This window comes from Pseudophryne corroboree, chromosome 8 (assembly GCF_028390025.1).
Source record: "Pseudophryne corroboree isolate aPseCor3 chromosome 8, aPseCor3.hap2, whole genome shotgun sequence".
In the NCBI taxonomy this organism is placed as follows: Eukaryota; Metazoa; Chordata; class Amphibia; order Anura; family Myobatrachidae; genus Pseudophryne; species Pseudophryne corroboree.
The window spans coordinates 202,229,053-202,254,291 of record NC_086451.1 but is presented as its reverse complement, the minus strand read 5'-3'; the positions used below and the strand labels follow the sequence as shown (position 1 = coordinate 202,254,291).

General features: G+C 43.9%; 2 pseudogenes; one reads left to right on the top strand and one right to left on the bottom strand.

Annotated features, from left to right (window-relative positions):
* Positions 1-22,451: 22,451 nt before the first annotated feature.
* Positions 22,452-22,570, bottom strand: LOC134950209 (5S ribosomal RNA; annotated as a pseudogene).
* A 2,268-nt stretch (positions 22,571-24,838) lies between these two features.
* On the top strand, positions 24,839-24,957 carry LOC134950208 (5S ribosomal RNA; annotated as a pseudogene).
* Positions 24,958-25,239: the final 282 nt, after the last annotated feature.

Here is a 25,239-nt window from a genome sequence, read left to right as displayed (position 1 = left end):
TGATGATGATTTATCTTATTCTCATTGGTCTTTGATCCCACTGAAAAGGGGATTGATTACGTGGTGGGGTGATAGGATTAAGCGGCTGATACCTATTAAAGGTTCTCAGTGGTTTGATATTTTGCTCGTAGGTTTCATTAATAGGATAACGGTTCGTTCTCCAGTTATCTCTATATTGGGGTCTATTATCGTTCCAATAATTGCGTTTAGTCCCTCGATTAGCATTAAATCTGTTGTACTGGAATCTGTCATTGTGTTGGTAATTTCTGGGAGTCCTTTCCCATTTTGGACTTGGTTCAGCTCTCATTTTGCCAGCCTAAAGGGGTGGGTGCTCTGCAATTTTTTTGGGGGGTTGATCGATTCCACTTCCTGTGTGGTGGATTCTTTCTCATAATCTTTATTCAAGAGCTTTAAATCCCTCTGAAATTTTTTACTTTTCTTATCACGGAGCTCTTTAGTATTCCTTTTGATTTTATATAATAATTCACTCTCTGCTTTTCTAAAATCATCTAATTCCCGAAATGGGTGGACGATTGTATGCAAATTGGACATTTCTATATTAAGGGATTTAAGTGTTTCTCTCCTTTCCCTCAAAACTAGATCTATGAGAGCACAGGAGCAATTGTCCAAGATAGTATCCCAATCTTTCCTAAAAGCATCACTAGACAATGCAAATGATGGTGGTTTAATGATTTTCAATCCCTTAGGTACCATCTTGGACATTTGATACTGCTCCAAAGTGGATATTTCCCAAAATATCTTATTTTCTTTCAACATAACAGTTTCCAATTTTCTAAAAGCAGACTCTAGATTTTCATCGCATATACTAATGTCATTTGTCTGAGAGAAAGTATTTTTGAGGAGTTCTTGTCTGTCCTCCCTATACGTAAACATCTTTGCAGCAGAAACACAATCGGTGATGGTAAAACAGATTAATGGGTAAGTATTGTGGTGGCTGCGCAAAACATACAGTATTAAAGCAGCATATACATTTAAAGAAAAAATCACCAAATTTTCAGAAAATACAGTACGTGGTAGGTAAAATGTATTATTGCGCTTACACTGTATATGATGAAACGATTCTAAGTAGAAGTTCTCATGTAGTCAAAGGCATGGAACACTGAGTCATAAGGGGGTGAACCCTTAGAAGATACAGCTATAAAAAAGAACACTACAATAGTGCAAATATGCTAGTAAACAAAAGATTTCCTTTAATATTCTGTAGGTTCAACTCACAAACACAGGTTTAAAAGGGCGTATCACAATTGGGATGGTTCACAGGTAGAAGTAGTCGGGCGAACCCCAAATTTCTTTCTTGTGAGAGAGACTAGAATGGAAAAAGTGCAATAGTGCAAAACCGGATGTGCAAGTAAAACAAATTTAATTAGCACCAAATGCACTCACAAACATAGATTTAAAAAAGCTTGTAATGAAAGACTGGATGGAGGGAGTCACATATACTTATCGACAGATAAGTTCCACAAATGTCCCACAGGGTTCCGGATACTCAGGGGGATTTTCCTCAAAGGTGCTCCGATTCCAAACAGTTCCAGGAATAGCCACAGCTGCTTAATGCATTTCGAACCAACGGGTTCTTCCTCAGAAGCGTTTAGTGGCTAGATTGATTTAGAGGGCATATATATACCCCCTCTTAATTTCCTCAACATTTTCAGGTGTTTTCCAAATTAGTATCAGGTGTATCCAAACAAAACGTATCAGTTACATAGACAGGAAGCGGCGACATGCGTTCCACAGCATGATACGTCACTTCCTGTCCGATAAGACCAGGGACGCGGCGTACTGAGGAAATTTGATATGTGATAATCAAGTAAAAGAAACCTCAGAGAGACTCTCAGCTAAAGGTTATTCTGAAAAATTACTTGAAAAGGCACAAAGTAAAGTTGGTAACATAAAAAGAGAAGATCTCCTTATACAGAAGCCTAAACAAGTAACTGTTGATGATAATAAGGCTAATTGGGCTTTTATAAGTCAATTTAATCCTTTGTTTAAAGACATTGAAAAAAATTTTAAGAAAAACTGGCACCTTTTGAAAAAGGACCCAATCTTGGGAAAGATAATCCCTGAAGGTCCAACTTTCATATACAGAAAAGCCCCATCATTGCAAGACAAACTAGTTAGAAGCACCCTGGATGATGGCTTTCGAGTTAGCGATAGAACTAAGGGTTTTCATAGGTGTGGCCAGTGCCTAATGTGTCGGACAGTAAAAAGTCCACAAAATAAATTTGTTAATTTTACTGTAAATGGGGAAACTTTTAACATCCAAGATTTTATCACTTGTCACTCTAAAAATATTATTTATATTATTGAGTGTACCTGCGGCCTTATATATGTCGGCAAGACAAGTAGGAATTTAAAAACACGTCTTGCCGAGCATATATACAATATTCGTAAAGGTCTAGAATCTCATTCACTTTCTAACCATTTCAAAAATTATCATGACAAAAAAGAATGCCAAATAAAAAAATTTTTAGGCATCCAACAGATTAAGCCAACCTGGAAAACTAGAGATATGGAAAGCAGGCTGGCGAAATCTGAAATGAGATGGATTTTTAATTTAGGCACCTTACAACCAAAAGGTTTGAACACAGACTTTGAAATGAAGTGGTTTTTAACTTAATTATCATATATGTTTTTTAAAAAATTATTTTATTCTTTATCTGTTTTTTATATACTGATTGTTTTTCTCATCCTGTATCTGAGAATTGTTATTTATTTCTCTTTTGGGTACCATTCATTTGGATTTACTGGACTGTCCAACAAACTTTTGAGATACTTGGCTTTATCTCCTAAAATGCTGCTCATTTGCCCGTTTGGAACATTCTCTGCATTCTGGAACGCTTATAACCAGGACATATGGACATTATTGGCATGCATCACCATATGAGTTTAAAAGTATATTTTTATTTTTATTTGTATCATGTTGTTTTCTGTATTTATAGGAGGTGATGCGACGTATGATGGAATACATCTCTTCCATTTTCACTGTGCTGTACAAAGGCACAGGAAGTGACGCGCCGTGCTGGGGAGCATGACACGCAGGTCCGTTAGATGGAACGCATAGCTTCCTTCCGTGTTCGGGCAGTGTGAATACACTTGACAGGAAGTGACGCGCCGTGTGAATGAGCGCGCCACGTGGTTCCCTGCCTTGTTTCCACAGTACGCCGCGTCCCTGGTCTTATCGGACAGGAAGTGACGTATCATGCTGTGGAACGCATGTCGCCGCTTCCTGTCTATGTAACTGATAAGTTTTGTTTGGATACACCTGATACTAATTTGGAAAACACCTGAAAATGTTGAGGAAATTAAGAGGGGGTATATATATGCCCTCTAAATCAATCTAGCCACTAAACGCTTCTGAGGAAGAACCCGTTGGTTCGAAATGCATTAAGCAGCTGTGGCTATTCCTGGAACTGTTTGGAATCGGAGCACCTTTGAGGAAAATCCCCCTGAGTATCCGGAACCCTGTGGGACATTTGTGGAACTTATCTGTCGATCAGTATATGTGACTCCCTCCATCCAGTCTTTCATTACAAGCTTTTTTAAATCTATGTTTGTGAGTGCATTTGGTGCTAATTAAATTTGTTTTACTTGCACATCCGGTTTTGCACTATTGCACTTTTTCCATTCTAGTCTCTCTCACAAGAAAGAAATTTGGGGTTCGCCCGACTACTTCTACCTGTGAACCATCCCAATTGTGATACGCCCTTTTAAACCTGTGTTTGTGAGTTGAACCTACAGAATATTAAAGGAAATCTTTTGTTTACTAGCATATTTGCACTATTGTAGTGTTCTTTTTTATAGCTGTATCTTCTAAGGGTTCACCCCCTTATGACTCAGTGTTCCATGCCTTTGACTACATGAGAACTTCTACTTAGAATCGTTTCATCATATACAGTGTAAGCGCAATAATACATTTTACCTACCACGTACAATATATGTTCCCTACCACATATACACACACATTCATGCTAGTGTTAATTTTGTTGGGAGCAAATTGCCCTACCAGTATATTTTTGGATTGTGGGAGGAAACCCATGCAATCATGGGGAGAATATATAAACTCCACACTGTTTGGGCCAGTGAGCGGTTCTGGAATTTGATAAGCTTGTCTGAATAGGTGAGTTTTCAGGGAACGCTTAAAGGTTTGAAGACTAGAGGGGAGTCTTATTGTACGTGGTAGGGCATTCCACAGAGTGGGTGCAGCCCAAAGAAAGTCTTGTATCCGTGCATGGCATCAAGTAATAAGTGTGGATTAGAGACGTAGACAAATTTCTTTCTGGTATACGAATGCAGCAAATGAGTTACACGATCATATTACCACTTATATTATCGAGAACCATCAGGAGTGTGAATGGTGGGCAGGGGCATATATACACTGCTCAAAAAAATAAAGGGAATACTTAAACAACACAATGTAACTCCAAGTCAATCACACTTCTGTGAAATCGAACTGTCCACTTAGGAAGCAACAGTGATTGACAATCAATTTCACATGCTGTTGTGCAAATGGAATAGACAACAGGTGGAAATTATAGGCAATTAGCAAGACATTCCCAATAAAGGAGTTGTTCTGCAGGTGGTGACCACAGACCACTTCTCAGCTCCTATGCTTTCTGGCTGATGTTTTGGTCGCTTTTAAAAGCTGGCGGTGCTTTCACTCTAGCGGTAGCATGAGACGGAGTCTACCACCCACACAAGTGGCTCAGGTAGTGCAGCTCATCCAGGATGGCACATCAATGAGAGCTGTGGAAAGAAGGTTTGCTGCGTCTGTCAGCGTAGTGTCCAGAGTATGGAGGCGCTACCAGGAAACAGGCCAGTACATCAGGAGACGTGGAGGAAGCCGTAGGAGGGCAACAACCCAGCAGCAGGACCGCTACCTCCGCCTTTGTGCAAGGAAGAGCACTGCCAGAGCCCTGCAAAATGACCTCCAGCAAGCCACAAATGTGCATGTGTCTATTCAAACGATCAGAAACGGACTCCATGAGGGTGGTATGAGGGCCCAATGTCCACAGGTGGGGGTTGTGCTTTACAGCCCAAAACCGTGCAGGATGTTTGGCATTTGCCAGAGAACACCAAGATTAGCACATTCGCCACTGGCGCCCTGTGCTCTTCACAGATGAAAGCAGGTTCTCACTGAGCACATGTGACAGAGTCTGGAGACGCCAAGGAGAACGTTCTGCTGCCTGCAACATCCTCCAGCATGACCGGTTTGGCAGTGGGTCAGTAATGGTGTGGGGTGGCATTTATTTGGAGGGGTCGCACAGCCATCCATGTGCTTGCCAGAGGTAGCCTGACTGCCATTAGGTACCGAGATGAGATCCTCGGACCCCTTGTGAGGCCATATGCTGGTGCGGTTGGCCCTGGGTTCCTCCTAATGCAAGACAATGCTAGACCTCATGTGGCTGGAGTGTGTCAGCAGTTCCTGCAAGATGAAGGCATTGATGATATGGACTGGCCCGCCCGTTTCCCAGACCTGAATCCAATTGAGCACATCTGGGACATCATGTCTCGCTCCATCCACCAACGCCACGTTGCACCACAGACTGTCCAGGAGTTGCTGGATGCTTTAGTCCAGGTCTGGGAGGAGATCCCTCAGGAGACCATCCGCCACCTCATCAGGAGCATGCCCATGCAGTGTAGGGAGGTCATACAGCCACGTGGAGGCCACACACACTATTGAGCCTCATTTTGACTTGTTTTAAGGACATTACATCAAAGTTGGATCAGCCTGTAGTGTGTTTTTCCACTTTAATTTTGAGTGTGACTCCAAATCCAGACCTCCATGGATTAATACAGTTGATTTCCATTGATAATTTTTGTGTGATTTTGTTGTCAGCACATTCAACTATGTAAAGAACAAAGTATTTAATAAGAATATTTCATTCAGATCTAGGATGTGTCATTTTAGTGTTCCCTTTATTTTTTGAGCAGTGTATATGTGTGTGTATGTATATGTGTGTGTGTGTGTGTATGTATATATATATATATATATATACACACATACATAAACATATGTGTGTTCCTATCTAACCAAAATCGGCTCCTACCTGACCAGAAATTCTTCCAGAAAAGATGCTGACCTAACTGCCAGCTCCCTCACAACAACTCAGCGTTGACCCCTTTCCTCTGCACCCATAGGCCACTGAAACCTGATGTTTTCCCTGGTCTGCCCACAGACTGAGGGGTTTAACCCTCTCCTGTCCTATTGTCCTCTCCTCCTCCTCCGCTTTTATGAGGTAGTTTTTTTATACTGACGGGGGTAGGTCTGTGCCTCAGCAACTTATGCCCCTTATTTATGCCAGTTTCCATAGGTTTCATGCTGCCCAGGGCGCCCCCCCCCCCTGCACCCTGCAGTGTCTGTGTATGTGTGGGCAACATGATGCGCTGTGCTACCGTCAGCCACGCGGTACCCTTAGCCGTCACTTTCTTGATTGAAGATCTGTCTTCTAACACTCGCCTGTCTTCTGACTTCTGGCTCTGTGAGGGGAGTGACGGCGTGCTGTGGGAGTGAGCATCTAGGCACGGCTAGTGTTCAGTTCCCTTCAGGAGCTAATGGTGTCCTGTCAGCCAGAAGCAGAGCCATGAAACTCTTTAGGAAGTTGGTTCTGCTCCTGCCCCCTCAGTCCCACAAAGCAGGGAGTCTGTTGCCAGCAGTTCTCCCTGAAAAAAACAAACCTAACATGAGTCTTTTCAGAGAAACTCAGTAGAGCTCCTCTGGAGTGCATCCAGTCTGCCTGGGCACATTTCTAAAACTGAGGTCTGGAGGAGGGGCATAGAGGGAGGAGCCAGTTCACACCCTTGAAAAGTCTTAAAGTGCCCATGGCTCCTGCGGAACAGTCTATACCCCATGGTACTGAAGTCGACCCCAGCATCCTCTAGGCAGAGGCGTAACAAGGGTAGGGTGAGTGGGGCACGTGCCCTGGGCGCCTTGGCAGGCCCAGGAGAGGGGGGCACCGCCGGTGGCAAGGGCATTATGCCAAACTCGCCTCTGTCACGCCGAAAGTGAGAGGAGGAGAACGCAGCGTCTCTCCCTCCCCTCACCGCCGCTACCACAACCAGCAGCGTTGCTGTGTCTGGTCTCTGGCGGCGTTAGCCAATCAGAGCTTGCGGACCGGCTCCTGATTGGCTGCCGGTCCGCGAGCTCTGATTGGCTAGCGAACCGGCGCCAGATAGCCGCCGGACACCTGGAGCGGAGAGGGGAAGGAGAGGCACTGTGCTGCGCTCTCCTCCCCTCACAATGTTATCAAGCCTAGTATCAACAAGCGGTGAGTGACCCGGGAGGGGGGGGGGCCGGCACAGTGGGGCATGTATCTGGCACTGAGTGGGGCAATGTAACTGGCACTGTGGGGCAATGTATCCGGCACTGTGGGGCAATGTATCCGGCACTGTGGGGCAATGTATCCGGCACTGTGGGGCAATGCATCGGGCACTGTGGGGCAATGCATCGGGCACTGTGGGGCAATGTAACGGGCACAGTGGGGCAATGTATCCGGCACTGTGGGGCAATGTAACTGGCACTGTGGGGCAATGTAACTGGCACTGTGGGGCATGTATCTGGCATAGCGGGGCAGTGTCACTGGCACTGTGGGGCAATGTAACTGTCACTGTGGTACATTTTCAGTGGCCACACCCCTTCTGGTGTGTGGCCACGCCCGTTTTTTCTACGCACGCGCCTTCGGCGCGCACACATGCTTCTTTGACTGTTTTTTTTTTTTTGGGGGGGGGGCATTTTCCATCTTGCCCTGGGCTCCGAAATCCCTAGCTACGCCTCTGCCTCTAGGACGTATGAGAAATTGGCTACATTCAATGTGTTAATTATAATTATTAACCCTCAATGGAACATTTAAGTATCTCCTCTTTAGGCAACTATATTTAATTTTGATGTTTCATATGTTTTGGTGTGGAAAATCCTACTCTGTTGATCAGAGGTATTGCATTTCTTTGATCTAGAGCAGTGTTTCTCGAGCTTGCTCCTCAGTGCCATGTAGCTGGAAAAACAGATTCATTACTAATTGTCACATTTTAAAAGATGTGATTAATTTTAGTTCTAACTGACGCAATGTACAGATACATAACATACGCTGAAACCACTTCTCACCCATAAAGACCCTTAATACATCTGCCCCATAATGGGGAGGTTTGCACAGGGGCTATCAGAATATTTTCCATGGATAATTTAAATTCCCAATCCTGTCCTCAGTGGCAAACGCAGGATTTCTAGAGGGGGGTTTCCAAATGCAATCCACAATCTCCCACTCTGCGGAACATTGGAGCAAGAGCGGGTGTCTGGGGGAGTGGCAGAAAAACCCAGTAACGACCATGGACATTAATGTAAACAATGGTCTTTTTATATCTACTGGATACTGTGTTAAATACCATATTAATATTTAAAACTATAGATTGTCTATAGTATAGGCTGTACCGAACATATTGAAATCATATAAATAAGATAAGTGGTCAGGAAAAGGTTAAGCGGGTGTAGTATGGTATGCCGGCGGCCGGCCTCCCGGCGACCAGCATAACGGCGCCGGCATACCGACAGTGTGGCGAGCGCAAATGAGCCCCTTGTGGGCTCGCAGTGCTCGCCACGCTGCGGGCACGGTGGCGCGCTACGCGCACCACGCTATTTTATTCTCCCTCCAGGGGGGTCGTGGACCCCCACAAGGGAGAATATATGTCAGTATGCCGGGTGTCGGGATTCCGGCACCGGTATACTGTGCGCCGGGATCCCGACATTCGGCATAGTGAAGACCACCCGGTTAAGCATACCATAATAAAGAAATACACAAACATAATAGAACCAGTACTGCAGTTTCTAAACACACATTCTCCCTCCTCATAGTATGGCTCCTGTCTCTTCTTCCTGGTAGCTACTATCTGATCCAGTACACTGATTATCAGATCCACACACATAGGAAACTTGGTAGAAGATGCTGCCACACTAGGCATGTGCAGCAGCTCTGCTCTGTCCCTTAAACTGCATGATGTGGCAGCAATTCTAGTAATCGTATTATATACCATTGCTATTGTTGTCATAATTTTAGCCACTTGCCAAAAGGATGGGGGTTTCTGTGCAACCAGAAACCCCCCTTGCGTTTGCCTATGGTCCTGTATATCAATCACTAAAAATGGTGTGTGTATTTTATTTGGGTATTTTCCATGCCCCCTATACTGTATATCAGTAACTAGAATCCTTTCTATATCAAACAGTTAAAGGAATCCTTTGATTTAATAGTAGTCCCTAAATAGTCTTGTAGGTATATTTGTTTATAGCTTTTACATAACATTTTTATTTCTTATAGATCATTGCCTGTTTATGTCACATCCACATTATATAAATCACACCCACTGTTTGTCTTTTACCACACCCATTTTTCATTTGCAATGTGCCAGGGACACTTCTTGTGTTTGCCCCCAAGACTGAAAGTTGCCAGCCAGCCCCTGAATGGCATCATAGGAATAAATCACTCCTAAAAGTCATCCTTCTGCTATTACTATATAGATGAGTTTATAGCTAGGTTTTATAAAGAGTTGTTTCTGTATAGTTATTTGCCTCCTCTTACATTAACCAGCTGTACTGTCTTATATACATGACATTATGAACTGCATGATATTCAGACAAGATCACAAATACCCCATGTGTGGTTTTATGGTGTAAAGGTCATGTCGGAGTGACCCACTCCAGTCTGAGATAGTCAGCAGAACGTCAGTGCAGAGAAATACTCTAGACGTGTTCTATCTAAATCTGCAGAGGCTTTTGATATAATGCCAGCACCACACAGGAGGGTTCCTCTAAATCAAAAGATAAAGAATGAAAAGAGAACATTTTGCCAGAGGATTAAAAACCGTCTTATAGACAGAGCCCAGACATTTCAATTTGGATAAACATTACAAGGAGAAATTATTAAGGATATATGTAGTTACATTTTGTAATTAATGACCACAATTACACACTTTGAGCCTCTTAAAAATGTAAGATGGGTACTCACTATAAGATTTTGCCCAATGATACTAATGACGTTAGACATACCAATACAATCCTGAAAACGTCCTATATACACTACACATCATTTACTTCCAAACCATATTTTCAATTCCAAATTTTCTCGCCGATATAGGGGTCTATTTACTAAGCCTTGGAGAGAGATAAAGTGGACCGAGATAAAGTACCAGCCAACCAGCTCCTGACAGGTTTCAAAAACAGCCTGATTAGCTGGTACTTTATCTCCATCCACTTTATCTCCATCCAAGGCTTAGTAAATAGACCCCATAATGGGGGTCATTCCGAGTTGATTGCTCGTTAGCAGTTTTTAGCAGCCGTGCAAATGCTAAGCCGCCGCCCATTGGGAGTGTATCTTAGCTTAGCAGAAGTGCGAACGAATGTATCGCAGAGCGCATGCAAAAAAATTGTGTCGTTTCAGAGTAGCTCAAAACCTACTCAGCACTTGCGATCACTTCAGCCTATTCAGTTCCGGATTTGACGTCACACCCGCCCAGCCACGCCTGCATTTTTTCTGTCATGCCTGCGTTTTCCCACACTCCCTGAAAACGGTCAGTTGCCACCCAGAAACGCCCTCATGTCAATCACTCTGCGGCAACCAGTGTGACTGAAATGCATCGCTAGATCCTGTGCAAAACTACATCATTCATTGTGCCTGTACGCTGCACGTGCGCATTGTGCCGCACTGCTGTTTTTTAGCCTGATCGCTGCGCTGCGAACAAATGCAGCTAGCGATCAACTCTGAATGACCCCCAGTGTCTCCAATGCGTTTCACACCGACCATTAGTCCCTGGTGCTGCATACACACTACACAATTATCAGTACTAACTGATCTAGCCATGTCTGACCAAAAATAGCCCATCTTTACTGATTTTTTTTTTTAGTGCATTGTTCTAGATTTTTGTAGTACAGCGTAGGTATTCAAATTGCTTTGTTTATTCAACCTTATTTCTGTACATATTTTAATAGGATCCTGTTAGCATACTGGCAGTCAGAATACCAATGTCTGAATCCCGACACTGGTCAGAAGACCAACGCCAGGATCCCAACATCGATCACAATGACAGAATCCCGACTGGGAGGTGGGGAGGTTAGGGTTAGGCTGCAGGGTGGAGTGGGGGGGGGGGGGGGGGGGGGTTATGGTTAGGCCCTAAAAAGGGGGGGGGGGTACAGGTTAGGCACTAATGGGGGAGGGTTAGGCTATGGGGGTGATTGTTAGTGTTACACTGCTAGAAGGGAGGGGTAGAGGGGGAAGGTTAGCATACATACCTAAATGGTGTCGGGATCCTGTCCATTAGGATGCTGCTGCTGGCCTTCCTATTTTAATCACCGAAGTGGATAATCATTTAAATAGGCTAGACCTGATAAACCCAGATTATCAGTTCCAAAAGCATCCAGCAAAATGGTCCCTGTTCGGGTGCCAAATGTGACAAGGATCACATACTGTACATCGGGCAAAAGTTCCATCTGAAAGGTTTTATTTTTCCACAGCTTTCTACAGCTTTCCACAGACAGTTCTTAGATGAATGCCAGCAGTTTACAGTGGTCCTAGAATTTAGTGGTCTCTGGAGCAGTTAAACCCTGTTTGCAAAAGACCTGCTGTCATCTGTTATATGACCTGTGACTTGCTTGTAAACTGCTGACATTCTGCTAATAACTGCTTGTCTGTGGAAAGCTGTATAATGCTGTGGAAAAATAAAACCTTTCAGATGGAACTTTTACCTGGTGTATGTTATTCTTGTCGCATTTGGTGCCAAAACAAGGACCCTTTTGCTGGATGCTACTATGTAGCAAAGAGTCCTGGAAAAGTTGACTGGATCCACCCACAGTGGCAACAAGATGCATTGCAGAATGCTACCTGATGCATCGCGACTTGGTGAGACTAAGCCGCATGGACAGCAGCTAGGTAAGTAAGTCAGGCAGGCCTGCCATAAAATGGCAATTGGTCACAGTTAACATTATTGATGTGGGTATATGTGGCTTAGAGACCAGGAAACGCTGTGTGTGTTTATGGCAGTGTGGCCAGTAGGGGTGAAGCACTCACTTAGTCAGCTGCTATTTGTTTTGTTTAGTTAAGACTGGCATGCCAGAGAGATTTTGTCAAGCCTGCTAAGTTTTTTCACAGAGAGGAACCCCAGCATAAAATGGAGTGGGTCTGGAAACTGTTTGCTGAAATGGCCGTGGCCCAGCAGACCCCGATACAAGGCCAGAAAACCCAGGTCCAGTAGAAGCATTTCTATGTACCCTTGAATGCACTGCTGCCAGGCTAAAATGGGTAGAAGGGCAGTGGGTGGCAATGTTAGCTCCTTGTCTAACAGGGAGGCTTAAATAGCCTATATGGATTTGCCTGTGGCTAAAGCCAATTCCTATCCTCTCTTGAAAGAGCTATTCTCACCAGGATTGATGTGATGGGACCCAGCAAACCCCGGAAATACCATGAGGCTCCGAAGGTTCAGCTGGTGGAACTGGCCAGACTAGGTAGACCATGGTCACAGCCAGAAAAGAACACTCCTCAGGGCATAACAGAGGTTGTTGCTTTAGACTGTCACGATCCGGGTATCTGGACGCCATTACCTGCCGTTTAGGTGTCTTCTGAGACTGGCCCAGCGTTCCAAGTCCGGATCTCATCTGTGTCAACACTCTGCACATCCCTCCTGTCATTCTGAGACACTATCACAGCGGCACCATGTTTGAATCCAACATGGCGTCTCCCGTCCTCCGCGGCCGTTCCTGTGTTATTGCTGCAGGTTCTCAGTATAGTGTATCATGCCTGCCGCGGCCTCTGCTGCCCTCCAAGTGTCTCAGCATATAACAGTCATCTGGCGTCTCCTGTCCTCCGCGGCCGGCGCCGCCATTATCACTATGTTTGCACATTTCATTTCAAACTAGTTTTCCCTCCAGGTTCCAGCATGGGCGCAGCCATGTTGGATTTGATCACATGCTCCAATTCCTCCAATCCACCATCTCTGGAATCTGCATAATTGCCTAGCCAATGCCTGCATAGCAGCAGGTATAAGTATCCTGTGTCTAGGCCAGATAGATGTCAGTGCTTTGAATGTCATACCTTGTTCCAGTCTCTCTCTCCTGTGGCTTGTTTCTCCAGGTTCCAGTTCCTGTCTCCAGCATCCACAAAGAGACCCGCATCTGCTTTCCATCTTGCAGTGCAGCCTGACTCTACAGCCTTCCGTGGCTGTCCAGTTTCCAGCTATCTATCTGCTTCCAGCAGTCAGCTTTCAACAGATTTCAGCTTCTATCAAACACCGGTGCAGATCCAGCGGATCCTATCTTACCAGCAGTATCATCTACCACCGGTAATCATCTTTCAGCTAATCTGTTTCTACGCTCCCAAGCATCTCTCATCATCCACTCTGTGTTTCATCACCTGGCTGGTCCCATCCAGCATCCACTCCGTGACTTTAGTACCTGGCTGATTCCATTCAGCATTCACTCTGAGTTTCATCACCCGGCTGATTCCACTCAGCATCCACTCCGTGTTTTACCACCTGGCTGGTTCCATCCAGCTAATACAGCAGCATACTCAAGTTACAGATTCACCTGTTACAACTACTGGCATGTTCCTCGGCTATCTCCGCTACTACAACCAGGCCTGGTAAGGTGATTCCATCAAAGGACTTTTACATCGGTTCTATACCTACCAGTGCTCTGAGATACCTCCTATGGTTATGTGATCCAGGAACTGTGTTATTTGCCACTGTCTTTGATTTACTTTGAATGCTGCTTGTCATTTCACGGAGACTGTTAAATAAACTTTTATTTTGAATTTTAAACTGGTTGTCATGGTCACACCATCGGGTAATCAATCTGCACTTACATGTCCAGGGGTCTGATTAAACCTCCCAGGTTTAATTTCATCTCAGCCCCTACAACTGAGGCTTCCTCCCGTCAGCCTAAACCCTCAGTTGTGACATAGACCATGCTATTAGAGCATGGTGTACAACAGTGGGTCCTTCAAGCTGACCCACAAACATTTGAGGAGTTGGCAGCGGTGGTTGAATGGTACGTGACCCTTGGAAAGCTGAATAAATCTAAGCAAGGGTTATGGCCAGTTCCCAAATCAAGGACCCAGGTCCTGCCTCTCAGAGCTGATAAATCACTACCAATTGTATGTTTTGACTGCAGTGAGCCTGGCGTGACAGCGAAAGTAAGCCAATGGCTGGGGTTCCCATAGATATGAGAACTGTGAGATGTCTGAGTCATGAGGCTGTAAAACCTTTCTTAATTGGTGAACAGCAGGACAGAAGTGGGGTAGCGGAGAATTTGTTACCCATTGATAAAAATCTCTCCTTATGGAACTTTTCTTGATCAGCAGAGTGATGGGAATCTCATAAATGCTTTTGAAAATGTTGTGATGACAATGGTAAAAAAGTAACTGCCTTACCACCTGAAGACACCATATTTTGTGTTAAGTTACTTTGTACAACAAATCATTCTTTATGTGCAAGGTAAAAGGAGAGACCAGTTGCTGGTCCCAAGACATCACGAGCAGTTGATACTGAGGGCAGCTCATACGCATTTGTAGGCTGGTCATTTAGGAGAAGAGAAAACTCTCCAACAAATTCAGCTAAGGTTCTTTTGGTCAGGCATCCATGCTTTAGTGAAAAAGATTTGCCATGAATGCCCAGGGTGCCAAAAGACAGCGTCCCGGCCAGAGTTTAGAGTACCCTTGGGGGGGTTATTCCGAGTTAATTGCTTGCTTGCTGATTTTCACAGCGCAGAGCGCAGTGATCAGGTAAAAAAAACTGGCAAAACTGCGTATGCACCACAATGCGCAGGCGCGTCGTATGGGTACAAAGAGGATCAGTGCTGGGCGATGGATTTAGTGATTCCATTTGCACAGCCGAACGCAAGGTGATTAACAGAACGAGGGCGTTTATGGGTGTCAACTGACTGTTTTCTGGGAGTGTTTGGGAAAACGCAGGCGTGTCCAGGCGTTTGCAGGGCGGATGCCTGACATCAATTTCAGCACCAAAAAGACTGAAGTGATGGCAACGGCTGAGTAAGTCCAGAAACTGTACAAAATGTTTTTGCTGCACTTGGCAAAGGCGTTTCCATACTTGCAAAGCGAAAATACACTCCCTTGTGGGTGGCGACTATGCGTTTGCACGGCTGCAAAAAGTAGCTAGCGAGCGATCAACTCGGAATAACCCCCTTTGTTCCCTAACATGTCATTTCCATACTTTTTGAGCGGATTCATATGGACCTGGTAGGTGGAAAAATCTACTGGTGCCGGCGCTGCATGGAGAGCTGCAGGGACAGGGGAGACTGGTGTTCCTGGAGCAGGAGAAAATGGAGTCCCATATACCAGGGAGAGCGGTAACGAGGAACACAGGGGTAGGGGGGGAGGGCACACGACCCTGCACACTGGATTGATATTAGGTAGGCAGAGGGGCAGCATTGTACTCACCAGCACGTTTGTGCCCAGTGCCACTGGTGGTTCTGCAGTGTGCAGGCAGTTTACTGTCCTGCAGAAAAATTGGTTTAAAGGAACAAGCACACAGAACAGTTCCCTACAGCTGTCATGTAGTTGCTGCATTAGTGCGTTCGCTATCAGTCAAGGGCTACAGTATGGGGGTTATTCAGGTACGGTTGTACCTGCAACTATCGGTGAAACTGCAAAGTACCACTTTTAGGTATGTTGCACATGTGCAGGACCTGTTCTGTACGTGTGCAAAAAGGTATGTTGCACATGTGCCGGACCTGTTCTGCACGTGTGCACGTCAGCATAGGACGCAGCTGGCATCAGACTGTTTGACAGTCTAATGCCGTTTCGGGGGCGTCTGCCTGCATTTGTGAAAACGGAGAGTGTAGCCGCCATTTAAGGGGAGGGAAGAGGCCTGGGATCTATGTGGTAACACTGAGATGTCCTGGCCTCCGTGACAGGCGCGGCACCATAAGTGCCGTAAGCCGCCCAATGGTGTGTCAGTGATCAGGTTGGATCACTATTGCAGCAGGAGATGTCTACGTGTAATAGTTGCCTCCTGCTGCTGGTTCCAAGGAAGTGATAGCACCTCTAACCATCCTGAATGACCCCCTCTATATTCATTCTCTATCACCCACATCAGTGAGGCAGATTGCTCTGTTATTACGGGGACCCAGAGGGACCAATGTTGTCCCCCGCATCCCCACTATCGAAAGTGCTACTTGCTGTTATTAGTTAACATTTTGAAAGTAAATTCACATTCACACATGATTTAGCTGTTTTATAGACAGGACTGTAATCTGTGCATAAATTATATATTAGCCTTTGATATGTTTTTACATGCTGCAGTATAGTTTCTTTAGTAGTATATTTATTTCAGGGGGCAGTATATTGAGTGGCAATAGATACACCCATAGGTGGAACGTGACATGCCCCCTCAACGGCGCACCTCACCTTCAATCTTCCTGAAACTAGTTTTCAAAAGTAGGCCAGTATGCTGTGATCCCGATGCCAGCTCCCAGGCCATGTTACTTGTCACTGTGGGAGAAGTAGTGGATCACACTGATGGCACACTGGTTAGTGACACTCATCCATCACATGCAGAGCTGGAGCTTCCACTAGGGGCACCGGGACCTGAGGGGGCGGCCTGCTACAGCTGCCTGAAAAAGGTTGCATGGTCCTACCTTTCACCGCCGCAGCAATCACACAGAATTCTTATTTTACAGTAGCCCCGACTGCTAAGCTCCTGTATTGCAGGCTCCAGCTCCACCTCCACCCTAAACAGGCAGTAACTTTGACAGCTCCTGGAGTCCTGGTTGGGGGTGACATGCATCACTGCTCTTCATTCCAGGCTCTTTCACAGACTACTCAGAGGCAGGTTTATTAATCTCGGTGAAGTGATAAAGGACCAGCCAATCAGATTTTAACTTCCATGTGACAGACTGGGTTTGAAAAATGACAGGAGCTGATTGGCTGGTCCTTTAACACCTTCCACTTTATCACTTCACCAAGCTTAATAAATCTGCCCCACAGTCCCAACTCTGCACTGCAGCATGCAGGTAAGGTGGCTGCACAGGGCATTCTCTGCATTGATAAGGAAAGAGGGGGAAAGAAGCAGTCTGGAGATGGGGGGATTCGGGGTGGGGAGGATGAGCAGGCATGCACACAGTCTGGGGGGATGCACACAGATGGTGAGGGGGATAGAACAGCAGACACTTATCAGAGTAAGGGGGAGGAGGTGAGAGCAGCATGCCTTACATCTGAAGGGTGGGTAGGGGGATGGGGCAGTAGGCAGAAGTTTTGTCTAGGGTGCAGAGAAACCTTGCACCAGCCCTGATCACATGGCAGGTACCAGAGCAGCCACACCAGTAGGTAATTAGGATTGGAATACTGGCCCATTTCACCATTAAGTAAACCAGAAATTCTGCTGACCTATATTAAGTGGAGAGCCTGGAGCTGCAGCTTCACCTGCCCCATAGTTAATCCAGCCATGTGTGTATAAAATAAATAAAGAAATAATTATATATAAAATAAATACACACAGTGAACGGAGCACTCGCCAGGCTTTTCAATTAATCTAAACAAATTTTAATGCATATACTCAGCTTCTCATTGTACTGCAGAACAAACGTTTTCGGTCAAGTACTGACCGTCATCAGGAGACACAACCATATTCAAGAGCTGTCACATCCACATCCTTAAGCACCAGCAGTCCATCTGACCGTGCCTCACCAGCTCCTTATCTACCCTCTAATCACAAAACGGCGCCAAATCGGCCATCAAAGTGACATAATTAAAGTGGAGTTACAATGATAAGTGCTAACTAACATAGGGTACAGATGAGAATTAATTCACATCGCAGCCATAAATACAATAAGGATACTCCCCATGGACAGCAGATCAAAACGAGACCAAAATTTTACCAATGTAATGCCCAGCGGCATACAGCGCAATCAGTGAAATGTGCCAGCTATTTCCCATGTCAGTGATCCACATCACTTACACCCGGAAGTGACATACCGAGAAGGTAATCATAGCGACCGCCGCATCTCCAGATCAATGAAACGCATCACGTGCACCCGGAAGTGACATACCCGGAAAGGTAACCATAGCAACCGCCGTATCACCGGCGGAATAGAATGCTCATAAATCGCTGTTGCAGCCTCTTGCTATTTTTGTGGACATTTTTTGCAGGAACTTGTCCTTATACTGAGTTACCTTCGAGATACAAGTGATTTTTTGGAGAAGGTGCTTGGGATTGGGGAGATAGGTAGTGAAGTTCTTTTAGCAACCATGGATGTGTCCTCGCTGTACACAATTATTCCTCATTCGGCTGGCATTGATGCAGTGAGGAAACTCCTGACAACTCGTGCTAGACAGAACCCTCCATGTGAGTGTATCCTTGAGTTGATATTGATTCATAACAATTTTATGTATCAAGGAGACTACTATATGCAGTGCTTGGGGACCACAATGGGTTCTAATGTGGCCCCCGATGTATGCAGGCAATTTTATGCATGATTATGAGTCTACTAACATCTTCCCTAAATATGGTACTAGGATTACTTATAGGGGGTAATTCCAAGTTGATCGCAGCAGGAATTTTGTTAGCAGTTGGGCAAAACCATGTGCACTGCAGGGAAGGCAGATTTAACATGTGCAGAGAGAGTTAGATTTAAGTGTGGTGAGTTCAATCTGCAATCTATATTGCAGTGTAAAAATAAAGCAGCCAGTATTTACCCTGCACAGAAACAAAATAACCCACCCAAATCTAACTCTCTCTGCAAATGTTATATCTGCCCCCCCCACCCCCTGCAGTGCACATGGTTTTGCCCAACTGCTAAAAAATTTCCTGCTGCGATCAACTTGGAATTACCCCCATTATAAGAGGGGCATTGATATCTTCATGTTGTGGAATGGCACTCTTCATGTTGTGGAATGGCACTAAGGACGATGTTTATTTGATGTTGAGGGAGCTTAATGACCTGGACTCCACTGTCTGGTTTATTGGGCTTTGTGGCTTTGAATTCATTAATTTCCTGGATGTGACTGTTTTCCGTGATGGAACGCAATTAGGCACTACGCTCTTTAGAAAGGAGACGGACAGAAGTACTTTTTTTGCATGCTGCCAGTAACCATCCTCCCGCTCTTAAAGCAAGTTTCCCCGTTTCACAATTTATGAGGGTTCTTCGGAACAATACAAATCCTGACATTGCAGATGCCCAGATTGCGCAGATGAAGGAGCAGTTTATCAAAAGAGGATATAAAATAAATGTTGTGGAGAGCTGTCTCATTAAGGCCCACAGTAGGCTTAAACAAAAACAGAAAAGAAAACAGAATCGAATGGTCTTTGTTACACAATATGATGATATGTCCCCTGAAATCTCCAAAACCACCAGGTGACATTGGCCAGTGATAAGATCTGAGCTGAGATTTAAGGGCACCATAGATGATCCACCTTTGATGGCGTACAGGCGTGGTAGAAACCTTAAGCAAATTTTGATGCAGCCTGCGCGACAGTTTGAGGCTAAGGATGATGTGACATGGTTAAATACCAAGAAACCAGGCTGTTATAAATGTGTGGGGTGTGTGACCTGTTGCTCGCTTCTACCGGGAAGCACCTTTCCACATTCTCAAACTGGTAAGCCAATAAAGATCTGATATAAGCTCCATTGCAGACTGAATTTCGTGGTATACATGTTGCTATGCCCATGTGGGTTAGCCTATGTTCGAATGACTACTTGAACGTGAACGAATGGCAAACCACAGGAGCTCAATACATCAGGCTATATTGACGGGGGCAACATATAAACCTGTTGCACAACATTTCTTGATTGCTGGGCATCAAGTATCAGCACTTTGATGCATTATGATCAGTTGGGTACCGGCCCCGGTGAGAGGTGGTGTCCGTGCTTTGATCTTGAAGCTGGAAGTGAAGTGGATTTTTAGATTGGGTACTCTGGCCCCTGATGGCCTCAATGAGTCAAACACTTTAGGTATTTTTCTAAGATAGGTTATTTTTTTCTATTTTTTTCCTTCTATTTTTCCCTCTGACCAATGCACTCCTCATTTAATGTAATAATGTGATGGGCATTAATGTGTTGATGTTTTTTAATTGTTTTGTGTATGTGTGTCTTTATACTCATGCTGCAAGGTGGCATCATCCATGTCCTACCGGCTCCTGCTATCCTATTTTTAGTGTCTGAGACAATTGTTTACTCCTCAATACCTTATGTGCTTGTTTAATGCTTAATTGGTATTTGATAAGTGTTTTACTGTGTGAGTGCCTGTGGTGGTTGCCTTGGTAATGGCCAGGGAATGTGATCACCAAGGGACTATGATAGATAGTAGATGTTAATTCTCATGAATATGTTAATAAGTTATTCTTTCTTATATATAAGTGGGTATTGTGATTTGATTCCAGTATTTTTGATACACTTTAACCGAGCGTGTAGAGTTTTTCCAGCGATTTATGAGCATTCTATTCTGCCGGTGATGCGGCGGTTGGTATGGTTACCTTCCGAGTATGTCACTTCCGGGTGTACGTGATGTGGATCACTGACATGGGAAATCGCTGGACATTTCACTGGTTGCGCTGTATGCCGCTGGGCATTACATTGATAAAATTTTGGTCTTGTTTTGATCTGCTGTCTCTGGGGAGTATTCTTATTGTATTTATGGCTGCGATGTGAATTCATCCTCTTCTGAACCCTGTGTTAGTTAGCGCTTATCATTGTAACTCCACCTTAGTTGTTATGTCACTTTGATGGCCGTTTTGTGATTAGAGGGTAGATAAGGAGCTGGTGAGGCATGGTCAGATGGACTGCTAGTGCTTAAGGATGTGGATGTGGCAGCTCTTGAATATGGTTGTTACTCCTGATGAAGGTCAGTACTTGACCGAAAACGTTTGAGGAAAACCGATTTCTGCAGTACAATGAGAAGCTGAGTATATGCTGTCTATGCAGTAACATTTGTTTATATTCATTGAAAAGCCTGGTGAGTGCTCCGTGTTTCTATATTTGGGGACTCTGGAGGGTATTTCAGGCACCCCAGCAGATGAACTGTGTTTAGATTACAAGAGTGATGTCTGTCTATCTATCTATCTATCTATCTATCTATCTATCTATCTATCTATCTATCTATCTATCTATCTATCTATCTATCTATCTATCAGCATCCGGAAAGTATTCACAGCGCTTCACTTTTTACACATTTTGTTATGTTGCTGCCTTATTCCATTCAAAATTCTACACACAATACCCCATAATGACACCATGAAAAAATTTTTTTTTATTTTTGTAAAGTAAATAAAAACTAAGAAATCACATCTACATAAGTATTCACAGCCTTTATCATGAAGCTCAAAATTGAGCTCAGGTGCATCCTCCACTGATCATCCTTGAGATGTTCCTACAGCTTAATTGGAGTCCACCTGTGGTAAATTCAGTTGATTGGACATGAGTTTGAAAGGCACACACCTGTCTATATAAGGTCCCAGACTTGACCGTGCATGTCTGAGCACAAACCAAGCATGAAGTCAAAGAAATTGTCTGTAGACCTCCGACACAGGATTGACTTGAGGCACAAATCTGAGGAAGGGTACAGAAAAATATCTGCTGCTTTTGAAGGTCCCAATGAACACAGTGGCCTCCATCATCTGTAAATGGAAGTAGTTCAGAACCACCAGGACTCTTCCTAGAACTGGCCGGCCGTCTAAACTGAGTGATCGGGGGAGAAGGGCCCTAGTCAGGGAGGTGACCAAGAACCCGACATTCACTCTGCCAGAGCTACAGCATTCCTCTGTGGAGAGAGGAGAACCTCCAAGAAGGACAACCTTCTCTGCAGCAATTCACCAATCAGGCCTGTATGGTAGAGTGGCCAGACGGAAGCCACTCCTTAGTAAAAAGCATATGGCAGTCCGCTTGGAGTTTGCTAAAATGCAATGGGAGAGGACAGAAGGCTCTTGTGTGGGCGCACTCTTAAAATGAAAAAAATACTTGAAAGTATTAGAGAGAGTATTTTAAGATATAACTTTTATTATTAAGGTTAAAACAAGATAAACTTCCCACAAATCTTGTAAAATAACCGGAGATTATTGAGGAAAATAAAAAAATGAAAAAATGAATGTTCTGGTCTCTTAAGTCGTAAGAGTATGGAAAGGGTTGTAGACATGGAGTAGTCATACCCCCATTTCCCCTGACCAGTACAGTATTTCTGTATTAATGGAACCGGGGGTTTCTTAGTCACAACACAGTTTCAAAATAATTAGGCTACAACTAGCTGAAATGGTAATCAGTGGTCACCACTCAAGGAATTATACCCCTGAGTATTGTTAGCATGCCATAGCCCTAATTGCGGGCAGAAATTGTAAGCAAGAAGTTAAGGTCAGTTGATGTAGATATTGAGAGCAATAAAAGAAGGAGAAAGTAGAATTAGTGGTGATACTGCTGTTGGTGTGTGTTGGTCACATAAGAGAGGAAATTAATTCCTGACCTACTACACCAGGTATTCACAGGCAGTCACCTCTCCTGATACTAACCTGGCCCAACGCTGTTTGGCTTCCAAGATCGGACGAGATCGGGCACTGACAGCGTGGTATGGTCGTAGGGATTTATGTGTACACCAATGAGAGTGCACCTATATAGGAAATTGAAATTGAAAAGTGAAGGGTAAAGATGATAGAAAATGAAAATGACGGATAAGATAAGTACGTGAAAATATGTGGATCTGCTTTCCACGTTAGACCCGGTTTGAGAGATTCCACTGGTGTGGTACTCTATCCCGAGAATCGTGAATGAGAGTCCACGAAAATTGGTGAACACAGATTATGAAGATATTCAGGTTAGTATCTGTAATGGAATAAGGCAAAGATTAAGCTGTCATTAGGCGGTATACAAAATTCAGGTGGGGCTGAGCCCAATGACCAACCGCAGACGTTCGTAGGCGTCAGAAAATTATAACCTTAGGCAAATAATGGTTTTTTGTTTAACCTTGTGCCAAAGAGTACGTATAGGGTTATTTATGAAGATACAGATAATATAACCCCTAAAGAGTAGAAAAACATACAAATAAACAAAGAGATGAAAAAAATAATATAAAATGAAAGTAAAACTAAAGATGAAAATAAAAATGAAAAAGTAAGCTGTATTGGGTAATATGACCCGGTACCGGCAGCATGAAACAAACTGCTCGGTGTACTGTACCATGCAAAATGATGATGTTAATACAAATAATATATCCCTTAAAGATAAGAGGTATATGAGATACACATAAATAAACCGATTCTGATGTAAGTAATATAACCCCTAATAGGGGAAGCTATATGAGTTGATATACCCAGTTGTTATGACGTAAAAATTGAGATAATTGGTATGCTGCACAGGACAAGGCTAAGATCCTGTTGTAGACATGCAGAATACTGGTAGCAAATTGATAAGACAAAAACAGTGAGTTCCTATCCCTAGAAAAAAATGTCAAAGCAGATACAAAATAAACTGACCAAAACAAATGCTGGCATAAGACCAATGATTTTAGGTGACTCACAGAATAGCCTCAGATACATAGGAGGCTGAGTGTTAGGCTGGTCTAACGGCAATGATCCTTACAACAAGGATAATCTAAGTAATTAGAGGGAGCTTACGAATCTCCAGTGAGTTAGTTATGATAAGACTGTGTGGACGGAGTTCCCCGCAGAAAACGCGTTTCACCCTGTGGGCTTGTTCACTTCCACGGAACCAGGAAGTGAACAAGCCCACAGGGTGAAACGCGTTTTCTGCGGGGAACTCCGTCCACACAGTCTTATCATGGCACCATTCTAACGGATCATAACTAACTCACTGGAGATTCGTAAGCTCCCTCTAATTACTTAGATTATCCTTGTTGTAAGGATCATTGCCGTTAGACCAGCCTAACACTCAGCCTCCTATGTATCTGAGGCTATTCTGTGAGTCACCTAAAATCATTGGTCTTATGCCAGCATTTGTTTTGGTCAGTTTATTTTGTATCTGCTTTGACATTTTTTTCTAGGGATAGGAACTCACTGTTTTTGTCTTATCAATTTGCTACCAGTATTCTGCATGTCTACAACAGGATCTTAGCCTTGTCCTGTGCAGCATACCAATTATCTCAATTTTTACGTCATAACAACTGGGTATATCAACTCATATAGCTTCCCCTATTAGGGGTTATATTACTTACATCAGAATCGGTTTATTTATGTGTATCTCATATACCTCTTATCTTTAAGGGATATATTATTTGTATTAACATCATCATTTTGCATGGTACAGTACACCGAGCAGTTTGTTTCATGCTGCCGGTACCGGGTCATATTACCCAATACAGCTTACTTTTTCATTTTTATTTTCATCTTTAGTTTTACTTTCATTTTATATTATTTTTTTCATCTCTTTGTTTATTTGTATGTTTTTCTACTCTTTAGGGGTTATATTATCTGTATCTTCATAAATAACCCTATACGTACTCTTTGGCACAAGGTTAAACAAAAAACCATTATTTGCCTAAGGTTATAATTTTCTGACGCCTACGAACGTCTGCGGTTGGTCATTGGGCTCAGCCCCACCTGAATTTTGTATACCGCCTAATGACAGCTTAATCTTTGCCTTATTCCATTACAGATACTAACCTGAATATCTTCATAATCTGTGTTCACCAATTTTCGTGGACTCTCATTCACGATTCTCGGGATAGAGTACCACACCAGTGGAATCTCTCAAACCGGGTCTAACGTGGAAAGCAGATCCACATATTTTCACGTACTTATCTTATCCGTCATTTTCGTTTTCTATCATCTTTACCCTTCACTTTTCAATTTCAATTTCCTATATAGGTGCACTCTCATTGGTGTACACATAAATCCCTACGACCATACCACGCTGTCAGTGCCCGATCTCGTCCGATCTTGGAAGCCAAACAGCGTTGGGCCAGGTTAGTATCAGGAGAGGTGACTGCCTGTGAATACCTGGTGTAGTAGGTCAGGAATTAATTTCCTCTCTTATGTGACCAACACACACCAACAGCAGTATCACCACTAATTCTACTTTCTCCTTCTTTTATTGCTCTCAATATCTACATCAACTGACCTTAACTTCTTGCTTACAATTTCTGCCCGCAATTAGGGCTATGGCATGCTAACAATACTCAGGGGTATAATTCCTTGAGTGGTGACCACTGATTACCATTTCAGCTAGTTGTAGCCTAATTATTTTGAAACTGTGTTGTGACTAAGAAACCCCCGGTTCCATTAATACAGAAATAC